Genomic DNA, 11187 nt, shown 5'->3' with positions numbered 1-11187 from the left:
GCTATGGGCCGTTCTTTGGCGCCAGGCAGAATCATAAGGTGTAGAGGTTGCACACGCTCTCTCATATGGGGGTTGATATTCTCTTTCAGGTTGGTAAAATTCCTCCTCCTTTGGAACCTCCCAACTGGATGGCTGGGCACATGGAATGTCATAGGGGGAGTAATCGTTGTCTCTGAGATCAGCCACAGGAGCAGAAGAATGTTCATGATCTGAGTTGATATCATGTTGTCTGAAGCGTGGTGCTGGCACAGGCCTAAAACTTCTCTCAGCTGACTGCATGTTCTTTACACGACGTGGTGCAGGAATAGGCTGGCTAGTGTATGACTGACGGGCAGGAATAACAGATGGTAGCGGTTGAGCCACAGGCCGTTGTTGTTCTACCTGAATCTGTAGCTGCTGCATCTGCCGCTTAAGTTGAGAGAGCTCTTGTGCATATTGCTGATTTGTCTGCTGCAATGCATCCCTTTCCTGCTGGATCGGATTGACAGTGCGAAACATGTTCCTATTTGCATGGCGAGAAGTAATATTTCTTCGCTTGAGAATGTCATTCTCAGACCTGCTTAGTTCAGTGTCGGACCATTCTTCTGAGCTAAGGGGCTCATCACCTAGGATCTGTACTGGATCGGATGCCATTGCACCCTCCTGTTGGGTTTCACCCTCTGACCGATAGGAGGGCATCTGAGTGATTGGTGACACGGGTTCGGGATACAAGAGCTTAGGCAGGGAGAAACCAGTGAGATCAAAATCTTCATATCGGGCGGGAAGGGCAGTCTTCCTTCTGACACGCACAGTTGGCTCATCTTCTGCGTGTGCTGACATCTTATAAGCCTGTAGCAAGTTTCATCCGGCTCCAAGAAATGAATTGACTGATGACAGCTCAATCACATTTAGTTATGTTGCTAGTTAGGTTGAAAACCCGCCACAGGGTGTCTGGTAAGAGACTGGTCAGTAGATGTCCGATATTTGGGAATAACCCGTTTATTTGTCACCACATCAACTCAGATAACAAAGTAGTTGTCCTTAATCAAGGTGTATAAGTAGGTGTGGTTTTTCTATGGTAACAGAAAATATAGGCAAGTGTAAACATACATAATAATAACATTAAATATTTTAAAACAGGTACATGATGAGTATGAACAAAATATGGAAATGAGATTAATAAAGAAAGAAAAACAAACTTGCTATGCCATACATTAAATTACACTCTAAACAGTTTGATCTGCGTCTCATAGTTTGTCAGCGGTGCTCTGTCTGGGCTTGTTACACGCACATGCATTAAGTAGTTTACAACTTCAGAATACCTCAAACGCAGTCTTTAACAATTGAATGCATCAAACACTGATGAAATATACATAGATTACATCAATATGAAGAACTAAGTAGATATATAACATCCTATATACAGCACAACATCGTTACAAAGCCGTGATAACTCCTATAATTAACCTCAACGAGCTAATGCTCATTATAATGGCAAACTAAATATTGAACAGGTCTAGGATTGCACATATGATTGCTAGAAATCAAGTATAATTCACTTACTTTGCATTGACGCACAACACCCATGAAATTAACAACTAAAATGTTATTTACAACGGCAAAAATACAGCGTTAGTGCTCCGACAGAATCAACTCTCAACTTCACACAGAGCACTGTGGGCGGGATGTTCAGCATGCACGTAGATCAGCTGAACGCTGATTGGCTGCTATGCTGTATGCTGTGCATCGATCAATCTCGGCAAAAGAAAAAGATTTATGTCAGAAGGCATATTACTAGTAATGGCCTTTTTAACATCAACATTGTTTAATGTTGTCTTAAAATCTAAACAGTGCAAAACGAATGATCAGGTTGGCGTTTATGGGAAGCACCTTAATTGAGAGCACGCCCGACAAACACAACAGAGATAGTTTTTTTTTTTTAAACGAATGACCAGGGGAGAGCGCGGACGCAGTCCCTCACTACCAGAAATTATGCAGTCGAGATTCCCACATTTGGGGAATTCGCAAGGGTCAGCACAACCGAAGTGCAATGGCCGAGCCTCACCCTGGGTGAACCACCTTCATGATCATAGTGTCTCCCCTACCAGGTAAGTATAAGTGCAAGGGTTTTGGGGCAGATGGCCCAGTCTCCTCTTTACCATTCATACCAACGTTGTCCTCATACACAAACAAATCATCCACAACTCCTAGTGCATGAATGCGCTTTGCAATTAAACAGGCGTGTACACAAACTTTAAACCCCAACTTTTATTGCTATCAAGTCTGTGTATTAGTTCTCTGCCTTGTGACAGTTTGTGGTCTCAGGAGTGAACGACAACAGCACTATACCATTCGCTTTCGGCCGACGAGTCGGCGGTTCATTCACGGACACGCAATCACACACCTGAACAAGAGCTAAAGTAAAGATTCCTCATTTGCCCGCTCTCAGACGCTTATTGAATTAATGAACAAAGATCTCTGCCTTTCATAACAAATGTTGATACCCCGAAAGGGAAGCGCACTTTGCCTGGAAATACTGCAATACCAAGTCGATACGTAGAGTGGATGGAGCAAGCCCCTCTTCCATCTCCCAGGCCCAAAAGTCCATTTACTATATGGTCCCCGAATAGGGGACGTATCAGATATTAAACTGATAAAAACAGATTTTTTTTATTTATTTGGTACAAATTACAATTCAAATCCAACTATACATAAATCTCCACAAAAAAACCTTGTCTTTGACAACTTTCAAGAACTGAAACAAAAAACAGGACCAGGTGATGCCCCTAGCTTCTAAGAGCTATCCTACTCCTACCCTCGATAACCCCCCCCCCCATATCCTCATTGATTCTTCCTCACCATAACACAGTTTGAAACAGATTACCTCTTTTGCTATTTTACCAAGTAAACAGAAAAATAACCTCTTTGTAGAAAAACAGGGCAACTGCTTTCTCACGCACTCTGTTCTCCATTCCCACAGAATATTCTTTCCCTCTGAGATTACCCCACACACTACTCTCCTGCGATCTTTTGCCAGTTCCTTCAGCCCCTCCCCATTAATTACTATATCTCTCGTGATGTGCAGACCCCCCAATTCTCCCACCACTTCCTTACTAAATGCCAAAATGCTGTTGCTCCAGGACAGGACCACAGCGCATGCTCAATCGTTTCCTCCTGCCCGCAACCCACTGGACACAGTGGGGATTTTCCCTGATCATGTCTATAAAGATGCTCCCTTGCTGGCAGCCGGCCTAAAGCAGCCAGCCAGTTCAGGTCCTTGCAGTACCCCACCAAATAGGAGGGTTGCAGGATGGACCAATCTACCCCGCAGGGCTGCGCGCTCTTCCCTCCCACCTCTAACAGCTCATCCCTCTGCCTACAATACAGCTTCTTGTGACTTAAGATTAAAGACTCTTCGAGACACCAGGGATTGCCTGCCACGAAGACCGCCACCTTTTGGTAGTGCTCCGGCCTATCCGCAGACCAGGGCATTGTTCCTCTCCATGGGACCATAGACCTCAATGGAAAGGCCAACAAAAACTGAGCAAGGAACTTTGCGCTGTGCTCTGTGGTCCGGGCCACCAAATGTGCCGCAAAGGAGGAAAAAAGGGCCTCCATTTTTAAAGGGATACAGGGCACTCCCCTACCTCCTTCCTTCAGAGGGCGGTACATCTGGGCCCTGGCGACCATTTCGGTTCCGTTCCTCCAGAGGAAGGAAAAGACGAGCTTCTCCAGTTTCTTACCATACCAAAAGGGGACTGGAAAGATATATGCCAGGTGGTTCAGGCTGGGGAGAAGGTCCCCCCTTACCACTTCTAACCTACCCCACAATGAGAGCCTCCTTGAGCTCCATCTGACTACCTTTGCTTTTGCAGCTTTGAACTTGGCCCCCCAGTTCTCCTGTGCACTATTCCTCCTAAAAAAGTTAATTTCCAATACCTTTAAACCATCAGGGCACAAGGTATATCCCCCTGGCACTATTGTTCTCCCAGCCCAATGCCCAACGAACATCGCAGAAGACTTACCCACGTTCACGCGAGCCCCAGATATCTCACAAAACTCATGCAGTATCTTATCTGCCACTTTAAAATCCTGCTCAGAGATCAAGAACAACGTTGTGTCATCAGCGTACGCTGCAACCTTCGCACTTGCTCCCCTACCACCAGGTAAGTGCACTCCTTTCAAGGAAGGGGCTGATCGTAGAGCCGCCATAAGGGGCTCGAGAGTCAAAATATATAGTAGGGGGGACAACGAGGATCCCTGCCTTACTCCTCTCCGCTGCTCTACCAGCTCAGAGTAGAACCCATTCACCTCGATTCTGCTCATGGCCCCAGCATATAGAAGCATAACCCAGGACCTGAAGATAGGACCAAACCTCAGGTGCTCCAGAACGGACATTAAAAAAAGGGTGACTTACCCTATCAAAAGCCTTCTCTTGGTCTAGGTTCAAAATTGACAAAGGCAGATGACGTTGTTCGGCCCAGCTGATGATGTCCCTGACCAAGGCCAGGTTCAGCTTACTCGATCTACCTGGCACCCCGCACGTCTGATCGGGATGGACTACTAAGCTAACCACTTTTTTTAGCCGCTCAGTTATAACCTTTGCCAGCACCTTGTAGTCGGTAGTGAGCAGGGTTATCGGCCTCCAATTTTCCAGGTCCTCCTTCCTCCCCTTCTTGTAGAGGAGGGTCACTAAACCTGTCCTCAAAGTAGGAGGCAATTGCCCCTTCGTCAAGCTCTCCTGGTACGTTTCGACCAGCTCTGCCCCTATCAAGGGGAAAAAGGCCTTGTAGAACTCTACTGGGAGTCCGTCGCACCCTGGAGCTGTACCCGCTTTCAGAGAGTGCAATGCCACCTCAACCTCAAGAAGGCTCAAAGGACCTTCTAAAGCCTCACTCTCCTCCTTGTCCAAAACATCTATCAACCCCGCCAGGAAATCCCCCGTGGCGTGACTCAAAGTAGCCCTACCCCTGAAGAGCTCCCTATAGAACTCAGCAGCCATCTGCAACATTCCCTCTACAGAGGAGACCACTCCTCCTTGCCCTAACAGGCCCTCAATGCTACTACGCTGCTGACGACCCCGTACTGAGGAAAAGAAAAACTTTGTTGGTTTCTCATCCAACTGGCGTTTCTGGGACCCTGACCACAGCAGGAAGGTTTTAGCTTTGCCCCAGTAAAAATCCATCAAGACTCCCTGAAGGTACCTGGCTCTGGCCCACCCTTCTGCTGTATTCAGGGCTCCATTGGACCACAAAGTTTGCAGCTCCTCCGACCACCTGCGGGCCTGAGCCCGACTACGCTCTGCTTTTGCAATCCCTCAGCTGTGGCAAAAGAGAGATATCCTCTCCTTCACTCCCTCCCACCAGGCTGTGTGAGAGTCGAACAGACCCCGTAGGTTCTTCCAGCCAACCAGCAGCCTTTGGAGAGCTGTGTCGAAAGATTTATCTTTAAGATAGGAGGTGTTGAATCTCCACACTTTCCTCCCTCTTTTCACACCTCCTACCTCTGCCCCAACCCCTACCAGAAAATGATCTGAGCACCACATGGGCAGCTGGGTGTAATTTCTCGCCTTCACATGGGCTGGAAAAAACAAGTAATCCAAACGTGAGGCCTCCTGCCTATTGTTGCGCCATGTACAGGTGGGCACTAAAACACCTGCGGCCCTAAATGAGTCCCGGAGGGAAAAGTCTGCCAGCAACTGTGCCAAAACCTTACCAGAGGCATTGTCTAAGGACATATTAAAATACCCACCCAAAATCAATAGTCGGTTGGTGTATAGAACAGGAGCCAGGATATCCAGAAAACCACCCCTTTCCCCAAGCTTACTTGGTGCATACACATTCACAAAACGGAAAGCCACCCCCCTCCATCTGACATCTGCCACTATGACACGCCCTGGGAAAATTATATTTATGGCCTCCACCAGAAACTCCCAAGAATAAAACAAAATACCCACCCCATCTGCCCTAACATTCCCCACTCCCCAGACCGATGGCCCCAGTTCCCAACCTGCAGAAAAACATTGTACATCACTTTGCCCTTGTAGGTGACATTCTTGCAAAAAAACAACATCAAATGGAAGTCTTTTTAAAGAAATAAACACTGCAGTCCTTCGCTGTAACATCTTAATTCCCCTTGCGTTCAGGGTGCCCACTCTTATGCAATTCATTGAAATAAAATATTTAAGCCCCTACTTTCTATTCAAAACCTTAAACACTCCCTTTCCTCCCTGAAGACCCCTTCCCCTTTCCTTTTCCTTTTCTTGTGAACCCCTCAAAACCAACCCCCGTACCTGGACCCTCCTCCCCTTCACCATTACTTGCCCCATTACCTCCCCTGCCTGTAGTAAGCATGTGGTCAACACACCTTCCTTCCTCTACCCCACTTTTCTTTCCTACTATCACCTCAGCATGCTCCCCTGCAATGGCCCCCTCCCCTCCACTCATCTCCCCCCAGCTCTGTCCAGGAGCTAGCCCCTGGTGCAGAGGCACACTAGAAAGTCCTACCCTACTGCACTTGAGCTCTCTCACTTGACCCCCAGAATTCTCTGAGAGCCGTCGCTGACGTTGTCCTTGCCCCAGCTCCGCCAACATGCTCGTTGAGGCCTCCTGCTGTGGTCGGTTCACACCCCCTTCCGAAGGAGAATGCCACTTCTGGATGTCCACAGGCTTCATTGCTGGATGCTCCGACTCCTTGAACACCCCAGAGAACACCTCCGTCACATCTATCTCCGACCATACCTGGGATGGTGGCAGCTGATGCACATCCTCATCAACACGTCTCCCTTGCTCTACGGAAAGACCCGAACCTTCATCCACCTGGCATTTATAGACTCTATCCGGTCTACGTTTGATGGCCCTGCTTCCTGGCTTTCCATCTCAGCAGGTAAACTCGTCAGCAGAGCTTCAAAGTCTGCCTGCAGGTCCGGCCCCTCCCTGAAGAGGCTGGCATATGTCTTTCTCCTGGTCGGGCAAGTGCGGAACAGGTGGTCCACACCCCCACATAGGCTGCAGCTTTTGGGCTCCGGGCATTCTGATGCAATGTGGCTCGTTGAGCTGCAAAAGCGACATCGTTGGCCACTGCAGTCCGCCTTCAAATGGCCTTGAGCTCCACACCTTCGGCAGTATAGTGGCTGCCCTGGATAGTGGAGGAACCCTCGGTTAGAACCGATGAAAAAGGACCCTGGAGGATGTGTGAGACCCCCGGGTGATGCTGGGTCAGCCCGTAGCTTTACCAGGTACCTCCTCTTGCCTGTCCAGATGCCATAACGATCTTTTAAATGCTCACCTCCCTTCACTGACTCAAAGTACCTCGCCAGAAAAGTTAGGACATCACCATCCTCCACAAAAGGATTGTAGAGATGAATCACCAGTGGCAAATAGTCTTGAGCAAAGGCTGGATAAATCTTCAGGCCCCTCAATGGTGGGAGATCCTTCTTTTTCCCCCAAGCCTCAAAGAAAGCAACACAGTCCTTCAATAGAAAAAAGGTCAGATCCATAAATCCAGAAGATGAAAAATCCTGGAGGCAAAAAACCTGGGTAGCTGGAACTCCAAAGACCTCTCTCAAAAGCTTGGTAACCACAAAATCACGTGCAAATTCACGCTTGAAGTTTGTTTCAGCATCTGGCATTACCTGCAATCACACAGTATTTTTTAGCCGCACCAAAGTAGCCGGCAAAGGTGTATCATCTCTCGTCGCCTCCATCTGGATAAGAACAGATACTACACTTGATCTTAGCCAAAAGGCCGAGAAGCGATGCCGTAATCTGTGAGAGGACGGCCGGAAACGGAAAAGCGAGATGAGGTCACGGTGAGAGCGTCAAAGGTCACAAACTATCAAGCAGACATGGACGGTTTGGACCAGTGCGGGACCAAACAAAATGGACCATGCCACTCCACGATGCAATATCAGCGTGCAACACTTTTCAGCGTAACAAGCAAAGCATTGTTCCCACCAAAAACGATCAAATGATACTTTATTGATGTCTTTCTCTCAGCTCGAAGGCCGCTGGAGTGCCGTTGGCCGAAACCCCGTGTGGAGGCCAAACTGATCTTTCTACTCACATTTGAACATTTGGGATTTATGTTTTCTTCTGCTATGTTTTTGTGTGCCCTTCGCAATGTTATATTACACATTGGCTTTTCGTGTAAAAGGGAACAATGTGTATGCATTGTCAATGTGTGCCCAACCAACGCTGACACCACACCTAGCTTTGTTTCTATGTCTCAGTGAAGGACGCTGAAGTCTCTTGTTTCAGAGTAGCTAATCAAACGCGGGGCCAGACAGACCTTTTTATTCTCTTATGAACGCAAATCGTGGCTTTTTTCTTTTCTTTTCTTTTCTTTTTCGGATCCATTGGGTCCAAAGTTTAACTTTGGCTCTGTACTTTTAATAATTCAGGCTAATCTCGCTTTTCTCTTACACTGAACAAGTGAGCTTGAAGTGAAGACGAAATCCTTTGTGAGCAAGTAGGAAATCCTGCGTGTTTAGGTGATGGCGTCCACTTCAGTAGCAGATACGGTTCTTTATTTCTATCTCTGTCGGATCGCTGAACGCCATATTTCCTTTGTCTTAGTTTGATACAGCGCTTCATTTCTATTTGTGAGCTCGGAGGATGCCGTGTGGTCTTTGTCTTAGTTTGATACAGCGCAAGAAAATTCAACTTGTGTAACAGAAATTCCAGTTTCAAAGTTCAGAAAAATAGGAGTCTGCTCTAAGAGATATTTAACATTTAATCTATACTGTTTTCACATTATTCATGAAAATATGTCATCGGTGGTAAACCATTTAGTTCCTGTTACATATATTTATTGAAATACTTAGTGGTATAGAGTTTGTGATGGAATTGACAGCAAATTAGAAAATTCTTCTTTTAAGAGAATTTGTCATTAGTGTTGTCGACACTTGCATTATTCGTTAAACAAAATTCAGTCATAAAATAATCAACCAAAGTCGAGTTGCCCTTTATGAATAATAATAATAATAATGACAATATGTTAAATAACTGTTTTACCCTCAGCTTTAATGGGAAAAGCTGAACTGATTATAAATGCTTTCTTTTTTATTTGTATTTTTATTTTGGAAATATCCCTTTCACATGTAAGCACATCCTGGCGTTTAGTTTTTTTTAACCCAGTATTTATATGTCCATCTTCTGTTTCCTCCCTGTGCTTTCATATAATTGTTAATTGACTGAATTTTCCACTATTCTTAACATCAGTAAGATTGGAGGGAAAGCAGAATCCGTTGTCAGCATGTCTTTCTTCATCTTGTGGGGTTTTTAAAGATAGCATCATTGAACTTTAACGTTTATGTTTCTTACGTTGAAATGATCAGTGACAACGCAAGGCTTTCTTTTCGGAGGGACATGCATACGAATGTTACAATATTTAAACGTGTTTTTGATCGTGTTCACGTTAAGTGAGGATTCCGTTTCTACAGATGGAGATGCAAATGAGAAATAAACAAGACCATTGCTTAGGATTCAAAATATTGTATAAAAGAAAGCGAGCCTTTCAACATTGTTTAATGCTGTCTTAAAATCTAAACAGTGCAAAACGAATGATCAGGTTGGCGTTTATGGGAAGCACCTCAATTGAGAGCACGCCCGACAAACACAACAGAGATAGTTTTCTTTTTAAACGAATGACCAGGGAGAGCGCGGACGCAGTCCCCACTACCAGAAATTATGCAGTCGAGATTCCCACATTTGGGGAATTCGCAAGGGTCAGCACAACCGAAGTGCAATGGCCGAGCCTCACCCTGGGTGAACCACCTTCATGATCATAGTGTCTCCCTACCAGGTAAGTATAAGTGCAAGGGTTTTGGGGCAGAGGGCCCATTCTCCTCTTTACCATTCATACCAACGTTGTCCTCATACACAAACAAATCATCCACAACTCCTAGTGCATGAATGCGCTTTGCAATTAAACAGGCGTGTACACAAACTTTAAACCCCAACTTTTATTGCTACCAAGTCTGTGTATTAGTTCTCTGCCTTGTGACAGTTTGTGGTCTCAGGAGTGAACGACAACAGCACTATACCATTCGCTTTCGGCCGACGAGTCGGCGTTTCGTTCACGGACACGCAATCACACACCTGAACAAGAGCTAAAGTAAAGATTCCTTATTTGCCCGCTCTCAGACGCTTATTGAATTAATGAACAAAGATCTCTGTCTTTCATAACAAATGTTGATCCCCCGAAAGGGAAGCGCACCGTGCCTGGAAATACTGCAATACCAAGTCGATACGTAGAGTGGACGGAGCAAGCCCCTCTTCCATCTCCCAGGCCCAAAAATCCATTTAATATATGGTCCCCGGATAGGGGACGTATCAGATATTAAACTGATAAGAACAGATTTTTTTCTTTCGAAAAAATTTTTATTGTCACTCTTTTTCTTTTTTCCACAATTTTTCTTTTCAAATATGTTTTCACACAATCTTACCATTTTCCTTTAACCAATAAAACAAAACATATACACACAACTTCATAATATTTGCAAAATAAAAGGACAATTAACAAGACAAATTTAAGACACTAGTAAAATCATAAAAATCTTAAAAGTCCATATTTTTCAATTGTGTGCTTAAAAGTCCATATTTTTCAATTGTGTGTTAAAAGTAATGTTTTAAAAATAATAAATAAAAACAACTTGGTGCCAATTTAAAATGCCATCTATTGTTCAAGACCGGATGAGTCCCTATCAAATTGGCCATCATCCCACTCTCCAGGAAAGGCACTTGGCATGCCGCTTCTGTGCTCAGAGGAGATCCCTCTCCTCCTGCCCGCTGGCCTGCTGTTCCCGTGAGCCGGTGGTGGTAAGGGTGCATCTACAGGCGGCCAAAGCACGGTGGCGGCCGGACCTCTTCCGTGTGACCCCGCCCCCGTCCGAATAACAGCTCCGTACCCCTGCAGCGTTGATGTTACCATTTGCTCGCCGCGTGGAGGGGAACCGTAACGTGTTTCCCCACCAGCAGGTTTCTTGTGGTCCAGATGGCATCCTTGATTGAGTTGAAAGTGAGCCAGAGCGAGGTAAAGTTTTTTGCTGTACAGTCCTTCAAGCCCTGGCCCACACCAAGGATGGCGAGCTTGTAATCCATCTGGCCCCTACCCACTGGCAGGCACGGGAAATACAGGGGCCGGTCTTGGCCCACAGGTCCCACAGGCAGCTGCACTCCCAGAGCAGGTGTCGTACTGTCTCCGGGG

The 11187-nt window shown here is 46.0% G+C and overlaps 3 non-coding genes and 2 pseudogenes across 3 annotated transcripts; all 5 read right to left on the bottom strand.

Moving 5' to 3' along the window:
- Positions 1–1931: 1931 nt before the first annotated feature.
- LOC127637852 (U1 spliceosomal RNA) lies at positions 1932–2095 on the bottom strand. The gene has a single exon (XR_007969791.1). It is a non-coding gene; the product is annotated as a U1 spliceosomal RNA (small nuclear RNA).
- Positions 2096–2490: 395 nt separating this feature from the next.
- On the bottom strand, positions 2491–2674 carry LOC127637831 (U2 spliceosomal RNA). Its single transcript, XR_007969783.1, has one exon. It is a non-coding gene; the product is annotated as a U2 spliceosomal RNA (small nuclear RNA).
- A 4910-nt stretch (positions 2675–7584) lies between these two features.
- Positions 7585–7737, bottom strand: LOC127637839 (uncharacterized; annotated as a pseudogene).
- Positions 7738–9630: 1893 nt separating this feature from the next.
- On the bottom strand, positions 9631–9791 carry LOC127637861 (U1 spliceosomal RNA). Its single transcript, XR_007969800.1, has one exon. It is a non-coding gene; the product is annotated as a U1 spliceosomal RNA (small nuclear RNA).
- A 395-nt stretch (positions 9792–10186) lies between these two features.
- LOC127637875 (uncharacterized) lies at positions 10187–10359 on the bottom strand (annotated as a pseudogene).
- Positions 10360–11187: the final 828 nt, after the last annotated feature.

This window comes from Xyrauchen texanus, chromosome 45, assembly GCF_025860055.1.
Source record: "Xyrauchen texanus isolate HMW12.3.18 chromosome 45, RBS_HiC_50CHRs, whole genome shotgun sequence".
NCBI lineage: Eukaryota > Metazoa > Chordata > Actinopteri > Cypriniformes > Catostomidae > Xyrauchen > Xyrauchen texanus.
The sequence above is the reverse complement of the archived record's forward strand: the minus strand, read 5'-3'. Positions and strand labels throughout refer to the sequence as shown.